The 27,343-nt window shown below is 50.4% G+C and overlaps 30 non-coding genes across 30 annotated transcripts; all 30 read left to right on the top strand.

Moving 5' to 3' along the window:
- The first annotated feature begins 810 nt into the window (after positions 1-810).
- Trnam-cau (transfer RNA methionine (anticodon CAU)) lies at positions 811-883 on the top strand. Its single transcript has one exon. It is a non-coding gene; the product is annotated as a tRNA-Met (tRNA).
- Positions 884-1,553: 670 nt separating this feature from the next.
- On the top strand, positions 1,554-1,626 carry Trnak-uuu (transfer RNA lysine (anticodon UUU)). The gene has a single exon. It is a non-coding gene; the product is annotated as a tRNA-Lys (tRNA).
- Positions 1,627-1,770: 144 nt separating this feature from the next.
- On the top strand, positions 1,771-1,852 carry Trnas-aga (transfer RNA serine (anticodon AGA)). The gene has a single exon. It is a non-coding gene; the product is annotated as a tRNA-Ser (tRNA).
- Positions 1,853-3,288: 1,436 nt separating this feature from the next.
- On the top strand, positions 3,289-3,361 carry Trnam-cau (transfer RNA methionine (anticodon CAU)). The gene has a single exon. It is a non-coding gene; the product is annotated as a tRNA-Met (tRNA).
- Positions 3,362-4,031: 670 nt separating this feature from the next.
- Positions 4,032-4,104, top strand: Trnak-uuu (transfer RNA lysine (anticodon UUU)). Its single transcript has one exon. It is a non-coding gene; the product is annotated as a tRNA-Lys (tRNA).
- A 144-nt stretch (positions 4,105-4,248) lies between these two features.
- Positions 4,249-4,330, top strand: Trnas-aga (transfer RNA serine (anticodon AGA)). The gene has a single exon. It is a non-coding gene; the product is annotated as a tRNA-Ser (tRNA).
- Positions 4,331-5,766: 1,436 nt separating this feature from the next.
- On the top strand, positions 5,767-5,839 carry Trnam-cau (transfer RNA methionine (anticodon CAU)). Its single transcript has one exon. It is a non-coding gene; the product is annotated as a tRNA-Met (tRNA).
- A 670-nt stretch (positions 5,840-6,509) lies between these two features.
- Positions 6,510-6,582, top strand: Trnak-uuu (transfer RNA lysine (anticodon UUU)). The gene has a single exon. It is a non-coding gene; the product is annotated as a tRNA-Lys (tRNA).
- A 144-nt stretch (positions 6,583-6,726) lies between these two features.
- On the top strand, positions 6,727-6,808 carry Trnas-aga (transfer RNA serine (anticodon AGA)). The gene has a single exon. It is a non-coding gene; the product is annotated as a tRNA-Ser (tRNA).
- A 1,726-nt stretch (positions 6,809-8,534) lies between these two features.
- On the top strand, positions 8,535-8,607 carry Trnam-cau (transfer RNA methionine (anticodon CAU)). Its single transcript has one exon. It is a non-coding gene; the product is annotated as a tRNA-Met (tRNA).
- Positions 8,608-9,277: 670 nt separating this feature from the next.
- Positions 9,278-9,350, top strand: Trnak-uuu (transfer RNA lysine (anticodon UUU)). Its single transcript has one exon. It is a non-coding gene; the product is annotated as a tRNA-Lys (tRNA).
- A 144-nt stretch (positions 9,351-9,494) lies between these two features.
- On the top strand, positions 9,495-9,576 carry Trnas-aga (transfer RNA serine (anticodon AGA)). Its single transcript has one exon. It is a non-coding gene; the product is annotated as a tRNA-Ser (tRNA).
- Positions 9,577-11,302: 1,726 nt separating this feature from the next.
- Trnam-cau (transfer RNA methionine (anticodon CAU)) lies at positions 11,303-11,375 on the top strand. Its single transcript has one exon. It is a non-coding gene; the product is annotated as a tRNA-Met (tRNA).
- Positions 11,376-12,045: 670 nt separating this feature from the next.
- On the top strand, positions 12,046-12,118 carry Trnak-uuu (transfer RNA lysine (anticodon UUU)). The gene has a single exon. It is a non-coding gene; the product is annotated as a tRNA-Lys (tRNA).
- A 144-nt stretch (positions 12,119-12,262) lies between these two features.
- Trnas-aga (transfer RNA serine (anticodon AGA)) lies at positions 12,263-12,344 on the top strand. Its single transcript has one exon. It is a non-coding gene; the product is annotated as a tRNA-Ser (tRNA).
- A 1,726-nt stretch (positions 12,345-14,070) lies between these two features.
- Trnam-cau (transfer RNA methionine (anticodon CAU)) lies at positions 14,071-14,143 on the top strand. The gene has a single exon. It is a non-coding gene; the product is annotated as a tRNA-Met (tRNA).
- Positions 14,144-14,813: 670 nt separating this feature from the next.
- On the top strand, positions 14,814-14,886 carry Trnak-uuu (transfer RNA lysine (anticodon UUU)). The gene has a single exon. It is a non-coding gene; the product is annotated as a tRNA-Lys (tRNA).
- A 144-nt stretch (positions 14,887-15,030) lies between these two features.
- Trnas-aga (transfer RNA serine (anticodon AGA)) lies at positions 15,031-15,112 on the top strand. The gene has a single exon. It is a non-coding gene; the product is annotated as a tRNA-Ser (tRNA).
- A 1,436-nt stretch (positions 15,113-16,548) lies between these two features.
- On the top strand, positions 16,549-16,621 carry Trnam-cau (transfer RNA methionine (anticodon CAU)). Its single transcript has one exon. It is a non-coding gene; the product is annotated as a tRNA-Met (tRNA).
- A 670-nt stretch (positions 16,622-17,291) lies between these two features.
- Trnak-uuu (transfer RNA lysine (anticodon UUU)) lies at positions 17,292-17,364 on the top strand. Its single transcript has one exon. It is a non-coding gene; the product is annotated as a tRNA-Lys (tRNA).
- A 144-nt stretch (positions 17,365-17,508) lies between these two features.
- Trnas-aga (transfer RNA serine (anticodon AGA)) lies at positions 17,509-17,590 on the top strand. Its single transcript has one exon. It is a non-coding gene; the product is annotated as a tRNA-Ser (tRNA).
- Positions 17,591-19,316: 1,726 nt separating this feature from the next.
- Trnam-cau (transfer RNA methionine (anticodon CAU)) lies at positions 19,317-19,389 on the top strand. The gene has a single exon. It is a non-coding gene; the product is annotated as a tRNA-Met (tRNA).
- A 670-nt stretch (positions 19,390-20,059) lies between these two features.
- Positions 20,060-20,132, top strand: Trnak-uuu (transfer RNA lysine (anticodon UUU)). Its single transcript has one exon. It is a non-coding gene; the product is annotated as a tRNA-Lys (tRNA).
- A 144-nt stretch (positions 20,133-20,276) lies between these two features.
- On the top strand, positions 20,277-20,358 carry Trnas-aga (transfer RNA serine (anticodon AGA)). Its single transcript has one exon. It is a non-coding gene; the product is annotated as a tRNA-Ser (tRNA).
- Positions 20,359-22,087: 1,729 nt separating this feature from the next.
- On the top strand, positions 22,088-22,160 carry Trnam-cau (transfer RNA methionine (anticodon CAU)). The gene has a single exon. It is a non-coding gene; the product is annotated as a tRNA-Met (tRNA).
- Positions 22,161-22,830: 670 nt separating this feature from the next.
- On the top strand, positions 22,831-22,903 carry Trnak-uuu (transfer RNA lysine (anticodon UUU)). The gene has a single exon. It is a non-coding gene; the product is annotated as a tRNA-Lys (tRNA).
- A 144-nt stretch (positions 22,904-23,047) lies between these two features.
- Trnas-aga (transfer RNA serine (anticodon AGA)) lies at positions 23,048-23,129 on the top strand. The gene has a single exon. It is a non-coding gene; the product is annotated as a tRNA-Ser (tRNA).
- Positions 23,130-24,854: 1,725 nt separating this feature from the next.
- Trnam-cau (transfer RNA methionine (anticodon CAU)) lies at positions 24,855-24,927 on the top strand. The gene has a single exon. It is a non-coding gene; the product is annotated as a tRNA-Met (tRNA).
- Positions 24,928-25,597: 670 nt separating this feature from the next.
- Positions 25,598-25,670, top strand: Trnak-uuu (transfer RNA lysine (anticodon UUU)). Its single transcript has one exon. It is a non-coding gene; the product is annotated as a tRNA-Lys (tRNA).
- A 144-nt stretch (positions 25,671-25,814) lies between these two features.
- On the top strand, positions 25,815-25,896 carry Trnas-aga (transfer RNA serine (anticodon AGA)). The gene has a single exon. It is a non-coding gene; the product is annotated as a tRNA-Ser (tRNA).
- The last annotated feature ends 1,447 nt before the right edge of the window (positions 25,897-27,343 follow it).

Below are 27,343 nucleotides of genomic sequence, written 5' to 3'. Positions count from 1 at the left end.
AGTGCCACTGCTCGCAACGCCGCGCTGTGTCGGCTTCCCGCCCGCCGGCAGCGGCCCACGGCTATAGGAGCTGCAGGCGCATTACGAGGTAGGAGGGTGCATCCACACGCATTCGGGCAGCGCCTCCAAGCACGCTACGTCTTTGGGCAAGACTCGTCGCCGCTGACGCAAGGTTACTCACACGATAGTGATGAGCGGTCGTTTTAAGGCAGTGTAGTGGAGGACTCCGCGAGTTTAGCCCTTTTTTCGACGTCGCTGGGTGGCAATCCCACTTTCCCTGCCAACAGCTGCTCGTATTGCATGGGTAGCTTGTCGAGCATCTGTGGCTCAGTGGTTTTGTGTCGGTAGCGCAGTAGGTAGTGCCTAAGTCTCATAATCTTAAGGTATGCCGGCACGATAACTCAGCGTGTTCGGTCAGAGGATTATCTGCTCCCTCTAATGAAGGACTGAGTCAACGATGAACTTGAACGGGCGTCATCGGACGTCCGCCCCCCAACAACTGCAACGAACAAAATGAGAACAACAACAACAACAACAAAAGTGGTAGAATGCTCGGCCACCACGAGGGTGGCCCGGGTTCGATTCCCGGTGGATGCATTATTTTGCTCTTCTGGCTACAATGCTGCCACGCGGATTGCTCGCTTGAGATGCGTCAGCCCAGGACCTTATAGCTGTATAGCTGCGGCTGCAGTTTAATCTAGAGAGTCGGGACAGCACGTGTAGCAAGACAACAGATTGTTCAGAAAGCGCAAACTGTCTATCTCTAATATGTGAGGCTTAGCTAGTTTCCTGGTAGGTCGTCTCCCGCGTGCCTCGGTAGCGCAGTAGGCAGCGCGTAAGTCTCATAATCTTAAGGTCGTGAGTTCGATCCTCACCCGTGGCATTTAATTTTCTGTACATCATGGCTGCATTAACGGCGTTGCTGTTGCTAGGGAACGTACTTAACTGTCGTCCGTTATCCACTCGAAGTGCACTCCTCAGCGTCAAAATGTTTACTTCCAATTATGACGACGTAACAAGTTTGATATTTCTCCTCCCCTGTTACAAGCAAAATGCGATGCACACAGCAATGGACAGTCAATTTTGAACTGTGCGCCATGCCGGTCTGTAGGCGCAGATATGATCGCAAGCAGAGAACAGCACTTAGTCCAGATTCAGCACAAAATACGAGAAGAGACGGAGTAAATCTCACTGTTGTCAAGCAAGTTCTGTGTGGTCTAGTGGCTAGGATACCTGGCTTTCACTCAGGAGGCCCGGGTTCGATTGCCGGTACCGGAACGGAACTGTTTGCGCACACAACGCTCTATGTTTTGGCCTTCGAACTGTCGTTGGTCGCCCTTCTTCCTTAGCTTCAACCGAACGTAATCGGGGAAAGCAGGCACGTGATGCAGTTACTGTCAGCACCGGAATAAAGGGAGAAGAGGCACTGGTCCGCTGTGGGCTGCTACCAGCGTCAGTGAGAAGTCGGTGAAGTCGCCAGTAGCGCCAGAAGCCTACACACACGTCCCAGTTAATCACGTTGCTTGAAGCAGCTCCAGCCGCAACAAGCCAAAGCCCGAATAGCTCAGTCGGTAGAGCATTAGGCTTTTAACCTAAGGGTCCAGGGTTCAAGTCCCTGTCCGGGCGAAGATTTTAACGCTTCCGTAATGTCTCGTGTCATAGCGATAGTAGCCCTGCCGTAATCAGTGCACGGTTTTCGTTTCCTGTCAACATTCTGCGCAGACGCAATCGGTTATGTTTTTCACGTTTCGAGGGTTGCTTGTCCTACAAGCACTCGTGGCCGAGTGGTTAAGGCGTCTGACTAGAAATCAGATTCCCTCTGGGAGCGTAGGTTCGAGTCCTACCGACTGCGTTGGTTTTTTTCTTTTTTTGTTTTGGAAGAAGGAGCAGAAAATATCCCGTTTTGGTACCTCGCCACACCTCACCTCTCACAGCCGTTTATAGTGCCTGTCCTTTACATAAGGGCGATTTCCAAGCGTCAGCTTTCGCGTCAGCCGAGCAAAGTCGGGACAAGTCGGGACATACTACAGGATGGTCTGGGTGGTGCAACGACGAAACAAAACCTTAATTTAAAAATCGAAAAAAATGGGAAACATAGGATGAAAAAGCAAAAAGAAGAATATAAAAATGTCTTACCGACTGCGTCGGTTTTTTCTTTTTTTGTTTTGGAAGAAGGAGCAGAAAATATCGCGTTTTGGTACCCGCCACACCTCACCTCTCACAGCCGTCTATAGTGCCTGTCCTTTACATAAGGGCGATTTCCAAGCGTCAGCTTTCGCGTCAGCCGAGCAAAGTCGGGACAAGTCGGGACATACCACAGGATGGTCTGGGTGGTGCAACGACGAAAAAAAAACGTTAATTTAACAGCAGGAGCCCACATAATGACAGGGAAATATTAGCGCCACTTGCGGTGGCCGGGAATCGAACCCGAATCAACTGCTTGGCAGGAAACTATGCTCATAATTACAACACCACTGCAGTGCCACTGCTCGCAACGCCGCGCTGTGTCGGCTTCCCGCCCGCCGGCAGCGGCCCACGGCTATAGGAGCTGCAGGCGCATTACGAGGTAGGAGGGTGCATCCACACGCATTCGGGCAGCGCCTCCAAGCACGCTACGTCTTTGGGCAAGACTCGTCGCCGCTGACGCAAGGTTACTCACACGATAGTGATGAGCGGTCGTTTTAAGGCAGTGTAGTGGAGGACTCCGCGAGTTTAGCCCTTTTTTCGACGTCGCTGGGTGGCAATCCCACTTTCCCTGCCAACAGCTGCTCGTATTGCATGGGTAGCTTGTCGAGCATCTGTGGCTCAGTGGTTTTGTGTCGGTAGCGCAGTAGGTAGTGCCTAAGTCTCATAATCTTAAGGTATGCCGGCACGATAACTCAGCGTGTTCGGTCAGAGGATTATCTGCTCCCTCTAATGAAGGACTGAGTCAACGATGAACTTGAACGGGCGTCATCGGACGTCCGCCCCCCAACAACTGCAACGAACAAAATGAGAACAACAACAACAACAACAAAAGTGGTAGAATGCTCGGCCACCACGAGGGTGGCCCGGGTTCGATTCCCGGTGGATGCATTATTTTGCTCTTCTGGCTACAATGCTGCCACGCGGATTGCTCGCTTGAGATGCGTCAGCCCAGGACCTTATAGCTGTATAGCTGCGGCTGCAGTTTAATCTAGAGAGTCGGGACAGCACGTGTAGCAAGACAACAGATTGTTCAGAAAGCGCAAACTGTCTATCTCTAATATGTGAGGCTTAGCTAGTTTCCTGGTAGGTCGTCTCCCGCGTGCCTCGGTAGCGCAGTAGGCAGCGCGTAAGTCTCATAATCTTAAGGTCGTGAGTTCGATCCTCACCCGTGGCATTTAATTTTCTGTACATCATGGCTGCATTAACGGCGTTGCTGTTGCTAGGGAACGTACTTAACTGTCGTCCGTTATCCACTCGAAGTGCACTCCTCAGCGTCAAAATGTTTACTTCCAATTATGACGACGTAACAAGTTTGATATTTCTCCTCCCCTGTTACAAGCAAAATGCGATGCACACAGCAATGGACAGTCAATTTTGAACTGTGCGCCATGCCGGTCTGTAGGCGCAGATATGATCGCAAGCAGAGAACAGCACTTAGTCCAGATTCAGCACAAAATACGAGAAGAGACGGAGTAAATCTCACTGTTGTCAAGCAAGTTCTGTGTGGTCTAGTGGCTAGGATACCTGGCTTTCACCCAGGAGGCCCGGGTTCGATTGCCGGTACCGGAACGGAACTGTTTGCGCACACAACGCTCTATGTTTTGGCCTTCGAACTGTCGTTGGTCGCCCTTCTTCCTTAGCTTCAACCGAACGTAATCGGGGAAAGCAGGCACGTGATGCAGTTACTGTCAGCACCGGAATAAAGGGAGAAGAGGCACTGGTCCGCTGTGGGCTGCTACCAGCGTCAGTGAGAAGTCGGTGAAGTCGCCAGTAGCGCCAGAAGCCTACACACACGTCCCAGTTAATCACGTTGCTTGAAGCAGCTCCAGCCGCAACAAGCCAAAGCCCGAATAGCTCAGTCGGTAGAGCATTAGGCTTTTAACCTAAGGGTCCAGGGTTCAAGTCCCTGTCCGGGCGAAGATTTTAACGCTTCCGTAATGTCTCGTGTCATAGCGATAGTAGCCCTGCCGTAATCAGTGCACGGTTTTTGTTTCCTGTCAACATTCTGCGCAGACGCAATCGGTTGTGTTTTTCACGTTTCGAGGGTTGCTTGTCCTACAAGCAGTCGTGGCCGAGTGGTTAAGGCGTCTGACTAGAAATCAGATTCCCTCTGGGAGCGTAGGTTCGAGTCCTACCGACTGCGTTGGTTTTTTTCTTTTTTTGTTTTGGAAGAAGGAGCAGAAAATATCCCGTTTTGGTACCTCGCCACACCTCACCTCTCACAGCCGTTTATAGTGCCTGTCGTTTACATAAGGGCGATTTCCAAGCGTCAGCTTTCGCGTCAGCCGAGCAAAGTCGGGACAAGTCGGGACATACTACAGGATGGTCTGGGTGGTGCAACGACGAAACAAAACCTTAATTTAAAAATCGAAAAAAATGGGAAACATAGGATGAAAAAGCAAAAAGAAGAATATAAAAATGTCTTACCGACTGCGTCGGTTTTTTCTTTTTTTGTTTTGGAAGAAGGAGCAGAAAATATCGCGTTTTGGTACCCGCCACACCTCACCTCTCACAGCCGTCTATAGTGCCTGTCCTTTACATAAGGGCGATTTCCAAGCGTCAGCTTTCGCGTCAGCCGAGCAAAGTCGGGACAAGTCGGGACATACCACAGGATGGTCTGGGTGGTGCAACGACGAAAAAAAAACGTTAATTTAACAGCAGGAGCCCACATAATGACTGGGAAATATTAGCGCCACTTGCGGTGGCCGGGAATCGAACCCGAATCAACTGCTTGGCAGGAAACTATGCTCATAATTACAACACCACTGCAGTGCCACTGCTCGCAACGCCGCGCTGTGTCGGCTTCCCGCCCGCCGGCAGCGGCCCACGGCTATAGGAGCTGCAGGCGCATTACGAGGTAGGAGGGTGCATCCACACGCATTCGGGCAGCGCCTCCAAGCACGCTACGTCTTTGGGCAAGACTCGTCGCCGCTGACGCAAGGTTACTCACACGATAGTGATGAGCGGTCGTTTTAAGGCAGTGTAGTGGAGGACTCCGCGAGTTTAGCCCTTTTTTCGACGTCGCTGGGTGGCAATCCCACTTTCCCTGCCAACAGCTGCTCGTATTGCATGGGTAGCTTGTCGAGCATCTGTGGCTCAGTGGTTTTGTGTCGGTAGCGCAGTAGGTAGTGCCTAAGTCTCATAATCTTAAGGTATGCCGGCACGATAACTCAGCGTGTTCGGTCAGAGGATTATCTGCTCCCTCTAATGAAGGACTGAGTCAACGATGAACTTGAACGGGCGTCATCGGACGTCCGCCCCCCAACAACTGCAACGAACAAAATGAGAACAACAACAACAACAACAAAAGTGGTAGAATGCTCGGCCACCACGAGGGTGGCCCGGGTTCGATTCCCGGTGGATGCATTATTTTGCTCTTCTGGCTACAATGCTGCCACGCGGATTGCTCGCTTGAGATGCGTCAGCCCAGGACCTTATAGCTGTATAGCTGCGGCTGCAGTTTAATCTAGAGAGTCGGGACAGCACGTGTAGCAAGACAACAGATTGTTCAGAAAGCGCAAACTGTCTATCTCTAATATGTGAGGCTTAGCTAGTTTCCTGGTAGGTCGTCTCCCGCGTGCCTCGGTAGCGCAGTAGGCAGCGCGTAAGTCTCATAATCTTAAGGTCGTGAGTTCGATCCTCACCCGTGGCATTTTATTTTCTGTACATCATGGCTGCATTAACGGCGTTGCTGTTGCTAGGGAACGTACTTAACTGTCATCCGTTATCCACTCGAAGTGCACTCCTCAGCGTCAAAATGTTTACTTCCAATTATGACGACGTAACAAGTTTGATATTTCTCCTCCCCTGTTACAAGCAAAATGCGATGCACACAGCAATGGACAGTCAATTTTGAACTGTGCGCCATGCCGGTCTGTAGGCGCAGATATGATCGCAAGCAGAGAACAGCACTTAGTCCAGATTCAGCACAAAATACGAGAAGAGACGGAGTAAATCTCACTGTTGTCAAGCAAGTTCTGTGTGGTCTAGTGGCTAGGATACCTGGCTTTCACCCAGGAGGCCCGGGTTCGATTGCCGGTACCGGAACGGAACTGTTTGCGCACACAACGCTCTATGTTTTGGCCTTCGAACTGTCGTTGGTCGCCCTTCTTCCTTAGCTTCAACCGAACGTAATCGGGGAAAGCAGGCACGTGATGCAGTTACTGTCAGCACCGGAATAAAGGGAGAAGAGGCACTGGTCCGCTGTGGGCTGCTACCAGCGTCAGTGAGAAGTCGGTGAAGTCGCCAGTAGCGCCAGAAGCCTACACACACGTCCCAGTTAATCACGTTGCTTGAAGCAGCTCCAGCCGCAACAAGCCAAAGCCCGAATAGCTCAGTCGGTAGAGCATTAGGCTTTTAACCTAAGGGTCCAGGGTTCAAGTCCCTGTCCGGGCGAAGATTTTAACGCTTCCGTAATGTCTCGTGTCATAGCGATAGTAGCCCTGCCGTAATCAGTGCACGGTTTTCGTTTCCTGTCAACATTCTGCGCAGACGCAATCGGTTATGTTTTTCACGTTTCGAGGGTTGCTTGTCCTACAAGCAGTCGTGGCCGAGTGGTTAAGGCGTCTGACTAGAAATCAGATTCCCTCTGGGAGCGTAGGTTCGAGTCCTACCGACTGCGTTGGTTTTTTCCTTTTTTTGTTTTGGAAGAAGGAGCAGAAAATATCCCGTTTTGGTACCTCGCCACACCTCACCTCTCACAGCCGTTTATAGTGCCTGTCCTTTACATACGGGCGATTTCCAAGCGTCAGCTTTCGCGTCAGCCGAGCAAAGTCGGGACAAGTCGGGACATACTACAGGATGGTCTGGGTGGTGCAACGACGAAACAAAACCTTAATTTAAAAATCGAAAAAATGGGAAAAATAGGATGAAAAAGCAAAAAGAAGAATATAAAAAAGTCTTACCGACTGCGTCGGTTTTTTTCTTTTTTTGTTTTGGCACAAGGAGCAGAAAATGTCGCGTTTTGGTACCCGCCACACCTCAACTCTCACAGCCGTCTATAGTGCCTGTCCTTTACATAAGGGCGATTTCCAAGCGTCAGCTTTCGCGTCAGCCGAGCAAAGTCGGGACAAGTCGGGACATACTACAGGATGGTCTGGGTGGTGCAACGACGAAACAAAACCTTAATTTAAAAATCGAAAAAAATGGGAAACATAGGATGAAAAAGCAAAAAGAAGAATATAAAAATGTCTTACCGACTGCGTCGGTTTTTTCTTTTTTTGTTTTGGAAGAAGGAGCAGAAAATATCGCGTTTTGGTACCCGCCACACCTCACCTCTCACAGCCGTCTATAGTGCCTGTCCTTTACATAAGGGCGATTTCCAAGCGTCAGCTTTCGCGTCAGCCGAGCAAAGTCGGGACAAGTCGGGACATACCACAGGATGGTCTGGGTGGTGCAACGACGAAAAAAAAACGTTAATTTAACAGCAGGAGCCCACATAATGACAGGGAAATATTAGCGCCACTTGCGGTGGCCGGGAATCGAACCCGAATCAACTGCTTGGCAGGAAACTATGCTCATAATTACAACACCACTGCAGTGCCACTGCTCGCAACGCCGCGCTGTGTCGGCTTCCCGCCCGCCGGCAGCGGCCCACGGCTATAGGAGCTGCAGGCGCATTACGAGGTAGGAGGGTGCATCCACACGCATTCGGGCAGCGCCTCCAAGCACGCTACGTCTTTGGGCAAGACTCGTCGCCGCTGACGCAAGGTTACTCACACGATAGTGATGAGCGGTCGTTTTAAGGCAGTGTAGTGGAGGACTCCGCGAGTTTAGCCCTTTTTTCGACGTCGCTGGGTGGCAATCCCACTTTCCCTGCCAACAGCTGCTCGTATTGCATGGGTAGCTTGTCGAGCATCTGTGGCTCAGTGGTTTTGTGTCGGTAGCGCAGTAGGTAGTGCCTAAGTCTCATAATCTTAAGGTATGCCGGCACGATAACTCAGCGTGTTCGGTCAGAGGATTATCTGCTCCCTCTAATGAAGGACTGAGTCAACGATGAACTTGAACGGGCGTCATCGGACGTCCGCCCCCCAACAACTGCAACGAACAAAATGAGAACAACAACAACAACAACAAAAGTGGTAGAATGCTCGGCCACCACGAGGGTGGCCCGGGTTCGATTCCCGGTGGATGCATTATTTTGCTCTTCTGGCTACAATGCTGCCACGCGGATTGCTCGCTTGAGATGCGTCAGCCCAGGACCTTATAGCTGTATAGCTGCGGCTGCAGTTTAATCTAGAGAGTCGGGACAGCACGTGTAGCAAGACAACAGATTGTTCAGAAAGCGCAAACTGTCTATCTCTAATATGTGAGGCTTAGCTAGTTTCCTGGTAGGTCGTCTCCCGCGTGCCTCGGTAGCGCAGTAGGCAGCGCGTAAGTCTCATAATCTTAAGGTCGTGAGTTCGATCCTCACCCGTGGCATTTAATTTTCTGTACATCATGGCTGCATTAACGGCGTTGCTGTTGCTAGGGAACGTACTTAACTGTCATCCGTTATCCACTCGAAGTGCACTCCTCAGCGTCAAAATGTTTACTTCCAATTATGACGACGTAACAAGTTTGATATTTCTCCTCCCCTGTTACAAGCAAAATGCGATGCACACAGCAATGGACAGTCAATTTTGAACTGTGCGCCATGCCGGTCTGTAGGCGCAGATATGATCGCAAGCAGAGAACAGCACTTAGTCCAGATTCAGCACAAAATACGAGAAGAGACGGAGTAAATCTCACTGTTGTCAAGCAAGTTCTGTGTGGTCTAGTGGCTAGGATACCTGGCTTTCACCCAGGAGGCCCGGGTTCGATTGCCGGTACCGGAACGGAACTGTTTGCGCACACAACGCTCTATGTTTTGGCCTTCGAACTGTCGTTGGTCGCCCTTCTTCCTTAGCTTCAACCGAACGTAATCGGGGAAAGCAGGCACGTGATGCAGTTACTGTCAGCACCGGAATAAAGGGAGAAGAGGCACTGGTCCGCTGTGGGCTGCTACCAGCGTCAGTGAGAAGTCGGTGAAGTCGCCAGTAGCGCCAGAAGCCTACACACACGTCCCAGTTAATCACGTTGCTTGAAGCAGCTCCAGCCGCAACAAGCCAAAGCCCGAATAGCTCAGTCGGTAGAGCATTAGGCTTTTAACCTAAGGGTCCAGGGTTCAAGTCCCTGTCCGGGCGAAGATTTTAACGCTTCCGTAATGTCTCGTGTCATAGCGATAGTAGCCCTGCCGTAATCAGTGCACGGTTTTCGTTTCCTGTCAACATTCTGCGCAGACGCAATCGGTTATGTTTTTCACGTTTCGAGGGTTGCTTGTCCTACAAGCAGTCGTGGCCGAGTGGTTAAGGCGTCTGACTAGAAATCAGATTCCCTCTGGGAGCGTAGGTTCGAGTCCTACCGACTGCGTTGGTTTTTTCCTTTTTTTGTTTTGGAAGAAGGAGCAGAAAATATCCCGTTTTGGTACCTCGCCACACCTCACCTCTCACAGCCGTTTATAGTGCCTGTCCTTTACATACGGGCGATTTCCAAGCGTCAGCTTTCGCGTCAGCCGAGCAAAGTCGGGACAAGTCGGGACATACTACAGGATGGTCTGGGTGGTGCAACGACGAAACAAAACCTTAATTTAAAAATCGAAAAAATGGGAAAAATAGGATGAAAAAGCAAAAAGAAGAATATAAAAAAGTCTTACCGACTGCGTCGGTTTTTTTCTTTTTTTGTTTTGGCACAAGGAGCAGAAAATGTCGCGTTTTGGTACCCGCCACACCTCAACTCTCACAGCCGTCTATAGTGCCTGTCCTTTACATAAGGGCGATTTCCAAGCGTCAGCTTTCGCGTCAGCCGAGCAAAGTCGGGACAAGTCGGGACATACTACAGGATGGTCTGGGTGGTGCAACGACGAAACAAAACCTTAATTTAAAAATCGAAAAAAATGGGAAACATAGGATGAAAAAGCAAAAAGAAGAATATAAAAATGTCTTACCGACTGCGTCGGTTTTTTCTTTTTTTGTTTTGGAAGAAGGAGCAGAAAATATCGCGTTTTGGTACCCGCCACACCTCACCTCTCACAGCCGTCTATAGTGCCTGTCCTTTACATAAGGGCGATTTCCAAGCGTCAGCTTTCGCGTCAGCCGAGCAAAGTCGGGACAAGTCGGGACATACCACAGGATGGTCTGGGTGGTGCAACGACGAAAAAAAAACGTTAATTTAACAGCAGGAGCCCACATAATGACAGGGAAATATTAGCGCCACTTGCGGTGGCCGGGAATCGAACCCGAATCAACTGCTTGGCAGGAAACTATGCTCATAATTACAACACCACTGCAGTGCCACTGCTCGCAACGCCGCGCTGTGTCGGCTTCCCGCCCGCCGGCAGCGGCCCACGGCTATAGGAGCTGCAGGCGCATTACGAGGTAGGAGGGTGCATCCACACGCATTCGGGCAGCGCCTCCAAGCACGCTACGTCTTTGGGCAAGACTCGTCGCCGCTGACGCAAGGTTACTCACACGATAGTGATGAGCGGTCGTTTTAAGGCAGTGTAGTGGAGGACTCCGCGAGTTTAGCCCTTTTTTCGACGTCGCTGGGTGGCAATCCCACTTTCCCTGCCAACAGCTGCTCGTATTGCATGGGTAGCTTGTCGAGCATCTGTGGCTCAGTGGTTTTGTGTCGGTAGCGCAGTAGGTAGTGCCTAAGTCTCATAATCTTAAGGTATGCCGGCACGATAACTCAGCGTGTTCGGTCAGAGGATTATCTGCTCCCTCTAATGAAGGACTGAGTCAACGATGAACTTGAACGGGCGTCATCGGACGTCCGCCCCCCAACAACTGCAACGAACAAAATGAGAACAACAACAACAACAACAAAAGTGGTAGAATGCTCGGCCACCACGAGGGTGGCCCGGGTTCGATTCCCGGTGGATGCATTATTTTGCTCTTCTGGCTACAATGCTGCCACGCGGATTGCTCGCTTGAGATGCGTCAGCCCAGGACCTTATAGCTGTATAGCTGCGGCTGCAGTTTAATCTAGAGAGTCGGGACAGCACGTGTAGCAAGACAACAGATTGTTCAGAAAGCGCAAACTGTCTATCTCTAATATGTGAGGCTTAGCTAGTTTCCTGGTAGGTCGTCTCCCGCGTGCCTCGGTAGCGCAGTAGGCAGCGCGTAAGTCTCATAATCTTAAGGTCGTGAGTTCGATCCTCACCCGTGGCATTTAATTTTCTGTACATCATGGCTGCATTAACGGCGTTGCTGTTGCTAGGGAACGTACTTAACTGTCATCCGTTATCCACTCGAAGTGCACTCCTCAGCGTCAAAATGTTTACTTCCAATTATGACGACGTAACAAGTTTGATATTTCTCCTCCCCTGTTACAAGCAAAATGCGATGCACACAGCAATGGACAGTCAATTTTGAACTGTGCGCCATGCCGGTCTGTAGGCGCAGATATGATCGAAAGCAGAGAACAGCACTTAGTCCAGATTCAGCACAAAATACGAGAAGAGACGGAGTAAATCTCACTGTTGTCAAGCAAGTTCTGTGTGGTCTAGTGGCTAGGATACCTGGCTTTCACCCAGGAGGCCCGGGTTCGATTGCCGGTACCGGAACGGAACTGTTTGCGCACACAACGCTCTATGTTTTGGCCTTCGAACTGTCGTTGGTCGCCCTTCTTCCTTAGCTTCAACCGAACGTAATCGGGGAAAGCAGGCACGTGATGCAGTTACTGTCAGCACCGGAATAAAGGGAGAAGAGGCACTGGTCCGCTGTGGGCTGCTACCAGCGTCAGTGAGAAGTCGGTGAAGTCGCCAGTAGCGCCAGAAGCCTACACACACGTCCCAGTTAATCACGTTGCTTGAAGCAGCTCCAGCCGCAACAAGCCAAAGCCCGAATAGCTCAGTCGGTAGAGCATTAGGCTTTTAACCTAAGGGTCCAGGGTTCAAGTCCCTGTCCGGGCGAAGATTTTAACGCTTCCGTAATGTCTCGTGTCATAGCGATAGTAGCCCTGCCGTAATCAGTGCACGGTTTTCGTTTCCTGTCAACATTCTGCGCAGACGCAATCGGTTATGTTTTTCACGTTTCGAGGGTTGCTTGTCCTACAAGCAGTCGTGGCCGAGTGGTTAAGGCGTCTGACTAGAAATCAGATTCCCTCTGGGAGCGTAGGTTCGAGTCCTACCGACTGCGTTGGTTTTTTCCTTTTTTTGTTTTGGAAGAAGGAGCAGAAAATATCCCGTTTTGGTACCTCGCCACACCTCACCTCTCACAGCCGTTTATAGTGCCTGTCCTTTACATACGGGCGATTTCCAAGCGTCAGCTTTCGCGTCAGCCGAGCAAAGTCGGGACAAGTCGGGACATACTACAGGATGGTCTGGGTGGTGCAACGACGAAACAAAACCTTAATTTAAAAATCGAAAAAATGGGAAAAATAGGATGAAAAAGCAAAAAGAAGAATATAAAAAAGTCTTACCGACTGCGTCGGTTTTTTTCTTTTTTTGTTTTGGCACAAGGAGCAGAAAATGTCGCGTTTTGGTACCCGCCACACCTCAACTCTCACAGCCGTCTATAGTGCCTGTCCTTTACATAAGGGCGATTTCCAAGCGTCAGCTTTCGCGTCAGCCGAGCAAAGTCGGGACAAGTCGGGACATACTACAGGATGGTCTGGGTGGTGCAACGACGAAACAAAACCTTAATTTAAAAATCGAAAAAAATGGGAAACATAGGATGAAAAAGCAAAAAGAAGAATATAAAAATGTCTTACCGACTGCGTCGGTTTTTTCTTTTTTTGTTTTGGAAGAAGGAGCAGAAAATATCGCGTTTTGGTACCCGCCACACCTCACCTCTCACAGCCGTCTATAGTGCCTGTCCTTTACATAAGGGCGATTTCCAAGCGTCAGCTTTCGCGTCAGCCGAGCAAAGTCGGGACAAGTCGGGACATACCACAGGATGGTCTGGGTGGTGCAACGACGAAAAAAAAACGTTAATTTAACAGCAGGAGCCCACATAATGACAGGGAAATATTAGCGCCACTTGCGGTGGCCGGGAATCGAACCCGAATCAACTGCTTGGCAGGAAACTATGCTCATAATTACAACACCACTGCAGTGCCACTGCTCGCAACGCCGCGCTGTGTCGGCTTCCCGCCCGCCGGCAGCGGCCCACGGCTATAGGAGCTGCAGGCGCATTACGAGGTAGGAGGGTGCATCCACACGCATTCGGGCAGCGCCTCCAAGCACGCTACGTCTTTGGGCAAGACTCGTCGCCGCTGACGCAAGGTTACTCACACGATAGTGATGAGCGGTCGTTTTAAGGCAGTGTAGTGGAGGACTCCGCGAGTTTAGCCCTTTTTTCGACGTCGCTGGGTGGCAATCCCACTTTCCCTGCCAACAGCTGCTCGTATTGCATGGGTAGCTTGTCGAGCATCTGTGGCTCAGTGGTTTTGTGTCGGTAGCGCAGTAGGTAGTGCCTAAGTCTCATAATCTTAAGGTATGCCGGCACGATAACTCAGCGTGTTCGGTCAGAGGATTATCTGCTCCCTCTAATGAAGGACTGAGTCAACGATGAACTTGAACGGGCGTCATCGGACGTCCGCCCCCCAACAACTGCAACGAACAAAATGAGAACAACAACAACAACAACAAAAGTGGTAGAATGCTCGGCCACCACGAGGGTGGCCCGGGTTCGATTCCCGGTGGATGCATTATTTTGCTCTTCTGGCTACAATGCTGCCACGCGGATTGCTCGCTTGAGATGCGTCAGCCCAGGACCTTATAGCTGTATAGCTGCGGCTGCAGTTTAATCTAGAGAGTCGGGACAGCACGTGTAGCAAGACAACAGATTGTTCAGAAAGCGCAAACTGTCTATCTCTAATATGTGAGGCTTAGCTAGTTTCCTGGTAGGTCGTCTCCCGCGTGCCTCGGTAGCGCAGTAGGCAGCGCGTAAGTCTCATAATCTTAAGGTCGTGAGTTCGATCCTCACCCGTGGCATTTAATTTTCTGTACATCATGGCTGCATTAACGGCGTTGCTGTTGCTAGGGAACGTACTTAACTGTCGTCCGTTATCCACTCGAAGTGCACTCCTCAGCGTCAAAATGTTTACTTCCAATTATGACGACGTAACAAGTTTGATATTTCTCCTCCCCTGTTACAAGCAAAATGCGATGCACACAGCAATGGACAGTCAATTTTGAACTGTGCGCCATGCCGGTCTGTAGGCGCAGATATGATCGCAAGCAGAGAACAGCACTTAGTCCAGATTCAGCACAAAATACGAGAAGAGACGGAGTAAATCTCACTGTTGTCAAGCAAGTTCTGTGTGGTCTAGTGGCTAGGATACCTGGCTTTCACCCAGGAGGCCCGGGTTCGATTGCCGGTACCGGAACGGAACTGTTTGCGCACACAACGCTCTATGTTTTGGCCTTCGAACTGTCGTTGGTCGCCCTTCTTCCTTAGCTTCAACCGAACGTAATCGGGGAAAGCAGGCACGTGATGCAGTTACTGTCAGCACCGGAATAAAGGGAGAAGAGGCACTGGTCCGCTGTGGGCTGCTACCAGCGTCAGTGAGAAGTCGGTGAAGTCGCCAGTAGCGCCAGAAGCCTACACACACGTCCCAGTTAATCACGTTGCTTGAAGCAGCTCCAGCCGCAACAAGCCAAAGCCCGAATAGCTCAGTCGGTAGAGCATTAGGCTTTTAACCTAAGGGTCCAGGGTTCAAGTCCCTGTCCGGGCGAAGATTTTAACGCTTCCGTAATGTCTCGTGTCATAGCGATAGTAGCCCTGCCGTAATCAGTGCACGGTTTTTGTTTCCTGTCAACATTCTGCGCAGACGCAATCGGTTGTGTTTTTCACGTTTCGAGGGTTGCTTGTCCTACAAGCAGTCGTGGCCGAGTGGTTAAGGCGTCTGACTAGAAATCAGATTCCCTCTGGGAGCGTAGGTTCGAGTCCTACCGACTGCGTTGGTTTTTTTCTTTTTTTGTTTTGGAAGAAGGAGCAGAAAATATCCCGTTTTGGTACCTCGCCACACCTCACCTCTCACAGCCGTTTATAGTGCCTGTCGTTTACATAAGGGCGATTTCCAAGCGTCAGCTTTCGCGTCAGCCGAGCAAAGTCGGGACAAGTCGGGACATACTACAGGATGGTCTGGGTGGTGCAACGACGAAACAAAACCTTAATTTAAAAATCGAAAAAAATGGGAAACATAGGATGAAAAAGCAAAAAGAAGAATATAAAAATGTCTTACCGACTGCGTCGGTTTTTTCTTTTTTTGTTTTGGAAGAAGGAGCAGAAAATATCGCGTTTTGGTACCCGCCACACCTCACCTCTCACAGCCGTCTATAGTGCCTGTCCTTTACATAAGGGCGATTTCCAAGCGTCAGCTTTCGCGTCAGCCGAGCAAAGTCGGGACAAGTCGGGACATACCACAGGATGGTCTGGGTGGTGCAACGACGAAAAAAAAACGTTAATTTAACAGCAGGAGCCCACATAATGACAGGGAAATATTAGCGCCACTTGCGGTGGCCGGGAATCGAACCCGAATCAACTGCTTGGCAGGAAACTATGCTCATAATTACAACACCACTGCAGTGCCACTGCTCGCAACGCCGCGCTGTGTCGGCTTCCCGCCCGCCGGCAGCGGCCCACGGCTATAGGAGCTGCAGGCGCATTACGAGGTAGGAGGGTGCATCCACACGCATTCGGGCAGCGCCTCCAAGCACGCTACGTCTTTGGGCAAGACTCGTCGCCGCTGACGCAAGGTTACTCACACGATAGTGATGAGCGGTCGTTTTAAGGCAGTGTAGTGGAGGACTCCGCGAGTTTAGCCCTTTTTTCGACGTCGCTGGGTGGCAATCCCACTTTCCCTGCCAACAGCTGCTCGTATTGCATGGGTAGCTTGTCGAGCATCTGTGGCTCAGTGGTTTTGTGTCGGTAGCGCAGTAGGTAGTGCCTAAGTCTCATAATCTTAAGGTATGCCGGCACGATAACTCAGCGTGTTCGGTCAGAGGATTATCTGCTCCCTCTAATGAAGGACTGAGTCAACGATGAACTTGAACGGGCGTCATCGGACGTCCGCCCCCCAACAACTGCAACGAACAAAATGAGAACAACAACAACAACAACAAAAGTGGTAGAATGCTCGGCCACCACGAGGGTGGCCCGGGTTCGATTCCCGGTGGATGCATTATTTTGCTCTTCTGGCTACAATGCTGCCACGCGGATTGCTCGCTTGAGATGCGTCAGCCCAGGACCTTATAGCTGTATAGCTGCGGCTGCAGTTTAATCTAGAGAGTCGGGACAGCACGTGTAGCAAGACAACAGATTGTTCAGAAAGCGCAAACTGTCTATCTCTAATATGTGAGGCTTAGCTAGTTTCCTGGTAGGTCGTCTCCCGCGTGCCTCGGTAGCGCAGTAGGCAGCGCGTAAGTCTCATAATCTTAAGGTCGTGAGTTCGATCCTCACCCGTGGCATTTAATTTTCTGTACATCATGGCTGCATTAACGGCGTTGCTGTTGCTAGGGAACGTACTTAACTGTCATCCGTTATCCACTCGAAGTGCACTCCTCAGCGTCAAAATGTTTACTTCCAATTATGACGACGTAACAAGTTTGATATTTCTCCTCCCCTGTTACAAGCAAAATGCGATGCACACAGCAATGGACAGTCAATTTTGAACTGTGCGCCATGCCGGTCTGTAGGCGCAGATATGATCGCAAGCAGAGAACAGCACTTAGTCCAGATTCAGCACAAAATACGAGAAGAGACGGAGTAAATCTCACTGTTGTCAAGCAAGTTCTGTGTGGTCTAGTGGCTAGGATACCTGGCTTTCACCCAGGAGGCCCGGGTTCGATTGCCGGTACCGGAACGGAACTGTTTGCGCACACAACGCTCTATGTTTTGGCCTTCGAACTGTCGTTGGTCGCCCTTCTTCCTTAGCTTCAACCGAACGTAATCGGGGAAAGCAGGCACGTGATGCAGTTACTGTCAGCACCGGAATAAAGGGAGAAGAGGCACTGGTCCGCTGTGGGCTGCTACCAGCGTCAGTGAGAAGTCGGTGAAGTCGCCAGTAGCGCCAGAAGCCTACACACACGTCCCAGTTAATCACGTTGCTTGAAGCAGCTCCAGCCGCAACAAGCCAAAGCCCGAATAGCTCAGTCGGTAGAGCATTAGGCTTTTAACCTAAGGGTCCAGGGTTCAAGTCCCTGTCCGGGCGAAGATTTTAACGCTTCCGTAATGTCTCGTGTCATAGCGATAGTAGCCCTGCCGTAATCAGTGCACGGTTTTCGTTTCCTGTCAACATTCTGCGCAGACGCAATCGGTTATGTTTTTCACGTTTCGAGGGTTGCTTGTCCTACAAGCAGTCGTGGCCGAGTGGTTAAGGCGTCTGACTAGAAATCAGATTCCCTCTGGGAGCGTAGGTTCGAGTCCTACCGACTGCGTTGGTTTTTTCCTTTTTTTGTTTTGGAAGAAGGAGCAGAAAATATCCCGTTTTGGTACCTCGCCACACCTCACCTCTCACAGCCGTTTATAGTGCCTGTCCTTTACATACGGGCGATTTCCAAGCGTCAGCTTTCGCGTCAGCCGAGCAAAGTCGGGACAAGTCGGGACATACTACAGGATGGTCTGGGTGGTGCAACGACGAAACAAAACCTTAATTTAAAAATCGAAAAAATGGGAAAAATAGGATGAAAAAGCAAAAAGAAGAATATAAAAAAGTCTTACCGACTGCGTCGGTTTTTTTCTTTTTTTGTTTTGGCACAAGGAGCAGAAAATGTCGCGTTTTGGTACCCGCCACACCTCAACTCTCACAGCCGTCTATAGTGCCTGTCCTTTACATAAGGGCGATTTCCAAGCGTCAGCTTTCGCGTCAGCCGAGCAAAGTCGGGACAAGTCGGGACATACTACAGGATGGTCTGGGTGGTGCAACGACGAAACAAAACCTTAATTTAAAAATCGAAAAAAATGGGAAACATAGGATGAAAAAGCAAAAAGAAGAATATAAAAATGTCTTACCGACTGCGTCGGTTTTTTCTTTTTTTGTTTTGGAAGAAGGAGCAGAAAATATCGCGTTTTGGTACCCGCCACACCTCACCTCTCACAGCCGTCTATAGTGCCTGTCCTTTACATAAGGGCGATTTCCAAGCGTCAGCTTTCGCGTCAGCCGAGCAAAGTCGGGACAAGTCGGGACATACCACAGGATGGTCTGGGTGGTGCAACGACGAAAAAAAAACGTTAATTTAACAGCAGGAGCCCACATAATGACAGGGAAATATTAGCGCCACTTGCGGTGGCCGGGAATCGAACCCGAATCAACTGCTTGGCAGGAAACTATGCTCATAATTACAACACCACTGCAGTGCCACTGCTCGCAACGCCGCGCTGTGTCGGCTTCCCGCCCGCCGGCAGCGGCCCACGGCTATAGGAGCTGCAGGCGCATTACGAGGTAGGAGGGTGCATCCACACGCATTCGGGCAGCGCCTCCAAGCACGCTACGTCTTTGGGCAAGACTCGTCGCCGCTGACGCAAGGTTACTCACACGATAGTGATGAGCGGTCGTTTTAAGGCAGTGTAGTGGAGGACTCCGCGAGTTTAGCCCTTTTTTCGACGTCGCTGGGTGGCAATCCCACTTTCCCTGCCAACAGCTGCTCGTATTGCATGGGTAGCTTGTCGAGCATCTGTGGCTCAGTGGTTTTGTGTCGGTAGCGCAGTAGGTAGTGCCTAAGTCTCATAATCTTAAGGTATGCCGGCACGATAACTCAGCGTGTTCGGTCAGAGGATTATCTGCTCCCTCTAATGAAGGACTGAGTCAACGATGAACTTGAACGGGCGTCATCGGACGTCCGCCCCCCAACAACTGCAACGAACAAAATGAGAACAACAACAACAACAACAAAAGTGGTAGAATGCTCGGCCACCACGAGGGTGGCCCGGGTTCGATTCCCGGTGGATGCATTATTTTGCTCTTCTGGCTACAATGCTGCCACGCGGATTGCTCGCTTGAGATGCGTCAGCCCAGGACCTTATAGCTGTATAGCTGCGGCTGCAGTTTAATCTAGAGAGTCGGGACAGCACGTGTAGCAAGACAACAGATTGTTCAGAAAGCGCAAACTGTCTATCTCTAATATGTGAGGCTTAGCTAGTTTCCTGGTAGGTCGTCTCCCGCGTGCCTCGGTAGCGCAGTAGGCAGCGCGTAAGTCTCATAATCTTAAGGTCGTGAGTTCGATCCTCACCCGTGGCATTTAATTTTCTGTACATCATGGCTGCATTAACGGCGTTGCTGTTGCTAGGGAACGTACTTAACTGTCGTCCGTTATCCACTCGAAGTGCACTCCTCAGCGTCAAAATGTTTACTTCCAATTATGACGACGTAACAAGTTTGATATTTCTCCTCCCCTGTTACAAGCAAAATGCGATGCACACAGCAATGGACAGTCAATTTTGAACTGTGCGCCATGCCGGTCTGTAGGCGCAGATATGATCGCAAGCAGAGAACAGCACTTAGTCCAGATTCAGCACAAAATACGAGAAGAGACGGAGTAAATCTCACTGTTGTCAAGCAAGTTCTGTGTGGTCTAGTGGCTAGGATACCTGGCTTTCACTCAGGAGGCCCGGGTTCGATTGCCGGTACCGGAACGGAACTGTTTGCGCACACAACGCTCTATGTTTTGGCCTTCGAACTGTCGTTGGTCGCCCTTCTTCCTTAGCTTCAACCGAACGTAATCGGGGAAAGCAGGCACGTGATGCAGTTACTGTCAGCACCGGAATAAAGGGAGAAGAGGCACTGGTCCGCTGTGGGCTGCTACCAGCGTCAGTGAGAAGTCGGTGAAGTCGCCAGTAGCGCCAGAAGCCTACACACACGTCCCAGTTAATCACGTTGCTTGAAGCAGCTCCAGCCGCAACAAGCCAAAGCCCGAATAGCTCAGTCGGTAGAGCATTAGGCTTTTAACCTAAGGGTCCAGGGTTCAAGTCCCTGTCCGGGCGAAGATTTTAACGCTTCCGTAATGTCTCGTGTCATAGCGATAGTAGCCCTGCCGTAATCAGTGCACGGTTTTCGTTTCCTGTCAACATTCTGCGCAGACGCAATCGGTTATGTTTTTCACGTTTCGAGGGTTGCTTGTCCTACAAGCAGTCGTGGCCGAGTGGTTAAGGCGTCTGACTAGAAATCAGATTCCCTCTGGGAGCGTAGGTTCGAGTCCTACCGACTGCGTTGGTTTTTTCCTTTTTTTGTTTTGGAAGAAGGAGCAGAAAATATCCCGTTTTGGTACCTCGCCACACCTCACCTCTCACAGCCGTTTATAGTGCCTGTCCTTTACATACGGGCGATTTCCAAGCGTCAGCTTTCGCGTCAGCCGAGCAAAGTCGGGACAAGTCGGGACATACTACAGGATGGTCTGGGTGGTGCAACGACGAAACAAAACCTTAATTTAAAAATCGAAAAAATGGGAAAAATAGGATGAAAAAGCAAAAAGAAGAATATAAAAAAGTCTTACCGACTGCGTCGGTTTTTTTCTTTTTTTGTTTTGGCACAAGGAGCAGAAAATGTCGCGTTTTGGTACCCGCCACACCTCAACTCTCACAGCCGTCTATAGTGCCTGTCCTTTACATAAGGGCGATTTCCAAGCGTCAGCTTTCGCGTCAGCCGAGCAAAGTCGGGACAAGTCGGGACATACTACAGGATGGTCTGGGTGGTGCAACGACGAAACAAAACCTTAATTTAAAAATCGAAAAAAATGGGAAACATAGGATGAAAAAGCAAAAAGAAGAATATAAAAATGTCTTACCGACTGCGTCGGTTTTTTCTTTTTTTGTTTTGGAAGAAGGAGCAGAAAATATCGCGTTTTGGTACCCGCCACACCTCACCTCTCACAGCCGTCTATAGTGCCTGTCCTTTACATAAGGGCGATTTCCAAGCGTCAGCTTTCGCGTCAGCCGAGCAAAGTCGGGACAAGTCGGGACATACCACAGGATGGTCTGGGTGGTGCAACGACGAAAAAAAAAAACGTTAATTTAACAGCAGGAGCCCACATAATGACAGGGAAATATTAGCGCCACTTGCGGTGGCCGGGAATCGAACCCGAATCAACTGCTTGGCAGGAAACTATGCTCATAATTACAACACCACTGCAGTGCCACTGCTCGCAACGCCGCGCTGTGTCGGCTTCCCGCCCGCCGGCAGCGGCCCACGGCTATAGGAGCTGCAGGCGCATTACGAGGTAGGAGGGTGCATCCACACGCATTCGGGCAGCGCCTCCAAGCACGCTACGTCTTTGGGCAAGACTCGTCGCCGCTGACGCAAGGTTACTCATACTATAGTGATGAGCGGTCGTTTTAAGGCAGTGTAGTGGAGGACTCCGCGAGTTTAGTCCTTTTTTCGACGTCGCTGGGTGGCAATCCCACTTTCCCTGCCAACAGCTGCTCGTATTGCATTGGTAGCTTGTCGAGCATCTGTGGCTCAGTGGTTTGTGTGTCGGTAGCGCAGTAGGTAGTGCCTAAGTCTCATAATCTTAAGGTATGCCGGCACGATAACTCAGCGTGTTCGGTCAGAGGGTTATCTGCTCCCTCTAATGAAGGACTGAGTCAACGATGAACTTGAACGGGCGTCATCGGACGTCCGCCCCCCAACAACTGCAACGAACAAAATGAGAACAACAACAACAACAACAAAAGTGGTAGAATGCTCGGCCACCACGAGGGTGGCCCGGGTTCGATTCCCGGTGGATGCATTATTTTGCTCTTCTGGCTACAATGCTGCCACGCGGATTGCTCGCTTGAGATGCGTCAGCCCAGGACCTTATAGCTGTATAGCTGCGGCTGCAGTTTAATCTAGAGAGTCGGGACAGCACGTGTAGCAAGACAACAGATTGTTCAGAAAGCGCAAACTGTCTATCTCTAATATGTGAGGCTTAGCTAGTTTCCTGGTAGGTCGTCTCCCGCGTGCCTCGGTAGCGCAGTAGGCAGCGCGTAAGTCTCATAATCTTAAGGTCGTGAGTTCTATCCTCACCCGGGGCATTTAATTTTCTGTACATCATGGCTGCATTAACGGCGTTGCTGTTGCTAGGGAACGTACTTAACTGTCGTCCGTTATCCACTCGAAGTGCACTCCTCAGCGTCAAAATGTTTACTTCCAATTATGACGACGTAACAAGTTTGATATTTCTCCTCCCCTGTTACAAGCAAAATGCGATGCACACAGCAATGGACAGTCAATTTTGAACTGTGCGCCATGCCGGTCTGTAGGCGCAGATATGATCGCAAGCAGAGAACAGCACTTAGTCCAGATTCAGCACAAAATACGAGAAGAGACGGAGTAAATCTCACTGTTGTCAAGCAAGTTCTGTGTGGTCTAGTGGCTAGGATACCTGGCTTTCACCCAGGAGGCCCGGGTTCGATTGCCGGTACCGGAACGGAACTGTTTGCGCACACAACGCTCTATGTTTTGGCCTTCGAACTGTCGTTGGTCGCCCTTCTTCCTTAGCTTCAACCGAACGTAATCGGGGAAAGCAGGCACGTGATGCAGTTACTGTCAGCACCGGAATAAAGGGAGAAGAGGCACTGGTCCGCTGTGGGCTGCTACCAGCGTCAGTGAGAAGTCGGTGAAGTCGCCAGTAGCGCCAGAAGCCTACACACACGTCCCAGTTAATCACGTTGCTTGAAGCAGCTCCAGCCGCAACAAACCAAAGCCCGAATAGCTCAGTCGGTAGAGCATTAGGCTTTTAACCTAAGGGTCCAGGGTTCAAGTCCCTGTCCGGGCGAAGATTTTAACGCTTCCGTAATGTCTCGTGTCATAGCGATAGTAGCCCTGCCGTAATCAGTGCACGGTTTTTGTTTCCTGTCAACATTCTGCGCAGACGCAATCGGTTGTGTTTTTCACGTTTCGAGGGTTGCTTGTCCTACAAGCAGTCGTGGCCGAGTGGTTAAGGCGTCTGACTAGAAATCAGATTCCCTCTGGGAGCGTAGGTTCGAGTCCTACCGACTGCGTTGGTTTTTTCCTTTTTTTGTTTTGGAAGAAGGAGCAGAAAATATCCCGTTTTGGTACCTCGCCACACCTCACCTCTCACAGCCGTTTATAGTGCCTGTCCTTTACATACGGGCGATTTCCAAGCGTCAGCTTTCGCGTCAGCCGAGCAAAGTCGGGACAAGTCGGGACATACTACAGGATGGTCTGGGTGGTGCAACGACGAAACAAAACCTTAATTTAAAAATCGAAAAAATGGGAAAAATAGGATGAAAAAGCAAAAAGATGAATATAAAAAAGTCTTACCGACTGCGTCGGTTTTTTTCTTTTTTTGTTTTGGCACAAGGAGCAGAAAATGTCGCGTTTTGGTACCCGCCACACCTCAACTCTCACAGCCGTCTATAGTGCCTGTCCTTTACATAAGGGCGATTTCCAAGCGTCAGCTTTCGCGTCAGCCGAGCAAAGTCGGGACAAGTCGGGACATACTACAGGATGGTCTGGGTGGTGCAACGACGAAACAAAACCTTAATTTAAAAATCGAAAAAAATGGGAAACATAGGATGAAAAAGCAAAAAGAAGAATATAAAAATGTCTTACCGACTGCGTCGGTTTTTTCTTTTTTTGTTTTGGAAGAAGGAGCAGAAAATATCGCGTTTTGGTACCCGCCACACCTCACCTCTCACAGCCGTCTATAGTGCCTGTCCTTTACATAAGGGCGATTTCCAAGCGTCAGCTTTCGCGTCAGCCGAGCAAAGTCGGGACAAGTCGGGACATACCACAGGATGGTCTGGGTGGTGCAACGACGAAAAAAAACGTTAATTTAACAGCAGGAGCCCACATAATGACAGGGAAATATTAGCGCCACTTGCGGTGGCCGGGAATCGAACCCGAATCAACTGCTTGGCAGGAAACTATGCTCATAATTACAACACCACTGCAGTGCCACTGCTCGCAACGCCGCGCTGTGTCGGCTTCCCGCCCGCCGGCAGCGGCCCACGGCTATAGGAGCTGCAGGCGCATTACGAGGTAGGAGGGTGCATCCACACGCATTCGGGCAGCGCCTCCAAGCACGCTACGTCTTTGGGCAAGACTCGTCGCCGCTGACGCAAGGTTACTCACACGATAGTGATGAGCGGTCGTTTTAAGGCAGTGTAGTGGAGGACTCCGCGAGTTTAGCCCTTTTTTCGACGTCGCTGGGTGGCAATCCCACTTTCCCTGCCAACAGCTGCTCGTATTGCATGGGTAGCTTGTCGAGCATCTGTGGCTCAGTGGTTTTGTGTCGGTAGCGCAGTAGGTAGTGCCTAAGTCTCATAATCTTAAGGTATGCCGGCACGATAACTCAGCGTGTTCGGTCAGAGGATTATCTGCTCCCTCTAATGAAGGACTGAGTCAACGATGAACTTGAACGGGCGTCATCGGACGTCCGCCCCCCAACAACTGCAACGAACAAAATGAGAACAACAACAACAACAACAAAAGTGGTAGAATGCTCGGCCACCACGAGGGTGGCCCGGGTTCGATTCCCGGTGGATGCATTATTTTGCTCTTCTGGCTACAATGCTGCCACGCGGATTGCTCGCTTGAGATGCGTCAGCCCAGGACCTTATAGCTGTATAGCTGCGGCTGCAGTTTAATCTAGAGAGTCGGGACAGCACGTGTAGCAAGACAACAGATTGTTCAGAAAGCGCAAACTGTCTATCTCTAATATGTGAGGCTTAGCTAGTTTCCTGGTAGGTCGTCTCCCGCGTGCCTCGGTAGCGCAGTAGGCAGCGCGTAAGTCTCATAATCTTAAGGTCGTGAGTTCGATCCTCACCCGTGGCATTTAATTTTCTGTACATCATGGCTGCATTAACGGCGTTGCTGTTGCTAGGGAACGTACTTAACTGTCGTCCGTTATCCACTCGAAGTGCACTCCTCAGCGTCAAAATGTTTACTTCCAATTATGACGACGTAACAAGTTTGATATTTCTCCTCCCCTGTTACAAGCAAAATGCGATGCACACAGCAATGGACAGTCAATTTTGAACTGTGCGCCATGCCGGTCTGTAGGCGCAGATATGATCGCAAGCAGAGAACAGCACTTAGTCCAGATTCAGCACAAAATACGAGAAGAGACGGAGTAAATCTCACTGTTGTCAAGCAAGTTCTGTGTGGTCTAGTGGCTAGGATACCTGGCTTTCACTCAGGAGGCCCGGGTTCGATTGCCGGTACCGGAACGGAACTGTTTGCGCACACAACGCTCTATGTTTTGGCCTTCGAACTGTCGTTGGTCGCCCTTCTTCCTTAGCTTCAACCGAACGTAATCGGGGAAAGCAGGCACGTGATGCAGTTACTGTCAGCACCGGAATAAAGGGAGAAGAGGCACTGGTCCGCTGTGGGCTGCTACCAGCGTCAGTGAGAAGTCGGTGAAGTCGCCAGTAGCGCCAGAAGCCTACACACACGTCCCAGTTAATCAAGTTGCTTGAAGCAGCTCCAGCCGCAACAAGCCAAAGCCCGAATAGCTCAGTCGGTAGAGCATTAGGCTTTTAACCTAAGGGTCCAGGGTTCAAGTCCCTGTCCGGGCGAAGATTTTAACGCTTCCGTAATGTCTCGTGTCATAGCGATAGTAGCCCTGCCGTAATCAGTGCACGGTTTTCGTTTCCTGTCAACATTCTGCGCAGACGCAATCGGTTATGTTTTTCACGTTTCGAGGGTTGCTTGTCCTACAAGCAGTCGTGGCCGAGTGGTTAAGGCGTCTGACTAGAAATCAGATTCCCTCTGGGAGCGTAGGTTCGAGTCCTACCGACTGCGTTGGTTTTTTCCTTTTTTTGTTTTGGAAGAAGGAGCAGAAAATATCCCGTTTTGGTACCTCGCCACACCTCACCTCTCACAGCCGTTTATAGTGCCTGTCCTTTACATACGGGCGATTTCCAAGCGTCAGCTTTCGCGTCAGCCGAGCAAAGTCGGGACAAGTCGGGACATACTACAGGATGGTCTGGGTGGTGCAACGACGAAACAAAACCTTAATTTAAAAATCGAAAAAATGGGAAAAATAGGATGAAAAAGCAAAAAGAAGAATATAAAAAAGTCTTACCGACTGCGTCGGTTTTTTTCTTTTTTTGTTTTGGCACAAGGAGCAGAAAATGTCGCGTTTTGGTACCCGCCACACCTCAACTCTCACAGCCGTCTATAGTGCCTGTCCTTTACATAAGGGCGATTTCCAAGCGTCAGCTTTCGCGTCAGCCGAGCAAAGTCGGGACAAGTCGGGACATACTACAGGATGGTCTGGGTGGTGCAACGACGAAACAAAACCTTAATTTAAAAATCGAAAAAAATGGGAAACATAGGATGAAAAAGCAAAAAGAAGAATATAAAAATGTCTTACCGACTGCGTCGGTTTTTTCTTTTTTTGTTTTGGAAGAAGGAGCAGAAAATATCGCGTTTTGGTACCCGCCACACCTCACCTCTCACAGCCGTCTATAGTGCCTGTCCTTTACATAAGGGCGATTTCCAAGCGTCAGCTTTCGCGTCAGCCGAGCAAAGTCGGGACAAGTCGGGACATACCACAGGATGGTCTGGGTGGTGCAACGACGAAAAAAAAAAACGTTAATTTAACAGCAGGAGCCCACATAATGACAGGGAAATATTAGCGCCACTTGCGGTGGCCGGGAATCGAACCCGAATCAACTGCTTGGCAGGAAACTATGCTCATAATTACAACACCACTGCAGTGCCACTGCTCGCAACGCCGCGCTGTGTCGGCTTCCCGCCCGCCGGCAGCGGCCCACGGCTATAGGAGCTGCAGGCGCATTACGAGGTAGGAGGGTGCATCCACACGCATTCGGGCAGCGCCTCCAAGCACGCTACGTCTTTGGGCAAGACTCGTCGCCGCTGACGCAAGGTTACTCATACTATAGTGATGAGCGGTCGTTTTAAGGCAGTGTAGTGGAGGACTCCGCGAGTTTAGTCCTTTTTTCGACGTCGCTGGGTGGCAATCCCACTTTCCCTGCCAACAGCTGCTCGTATTGCATTGGTAGCTTGTCGAGCATCTGTGGCTCAGTGGTTTGTGTGTCGGTAGCGCAGTAGGTAGTGCCTAAGTCTCATAATCTTAAGGTATGCCGGCACGATAACTCAGCGTGTTCGGTCAGAGGGTTATCTGCTCCCTCTAATGAAGGACTGAGTCAACGATGAACTTGAACGGGCGTCATCGGACGTCCGCCCCCCAACAACTGCAACGAACAAAATGAGAACAACAACA

Source organism: Schistocerca gregaria, unplaced genomic scaffold (genome assembly GCF_023897955.1).
Source record: "Schistocerca gregaria isolate iqSchGreg1 unplaced genomic scaffold, iqSchGreg1.2 ptg000337l, whole genome shotgun sequence".
Classification (NCBI taxonomy): Eukaryota; Metazoa; Arthropoda; class Insecta; order Orthoptera; family Acrididae; genus Schistocerca; species Schistocerca gregaria.
Note: the sequence above shows the minus strand (reverse complement) of the source record. Positions and strands in the feature narration are given on the sequence as shown.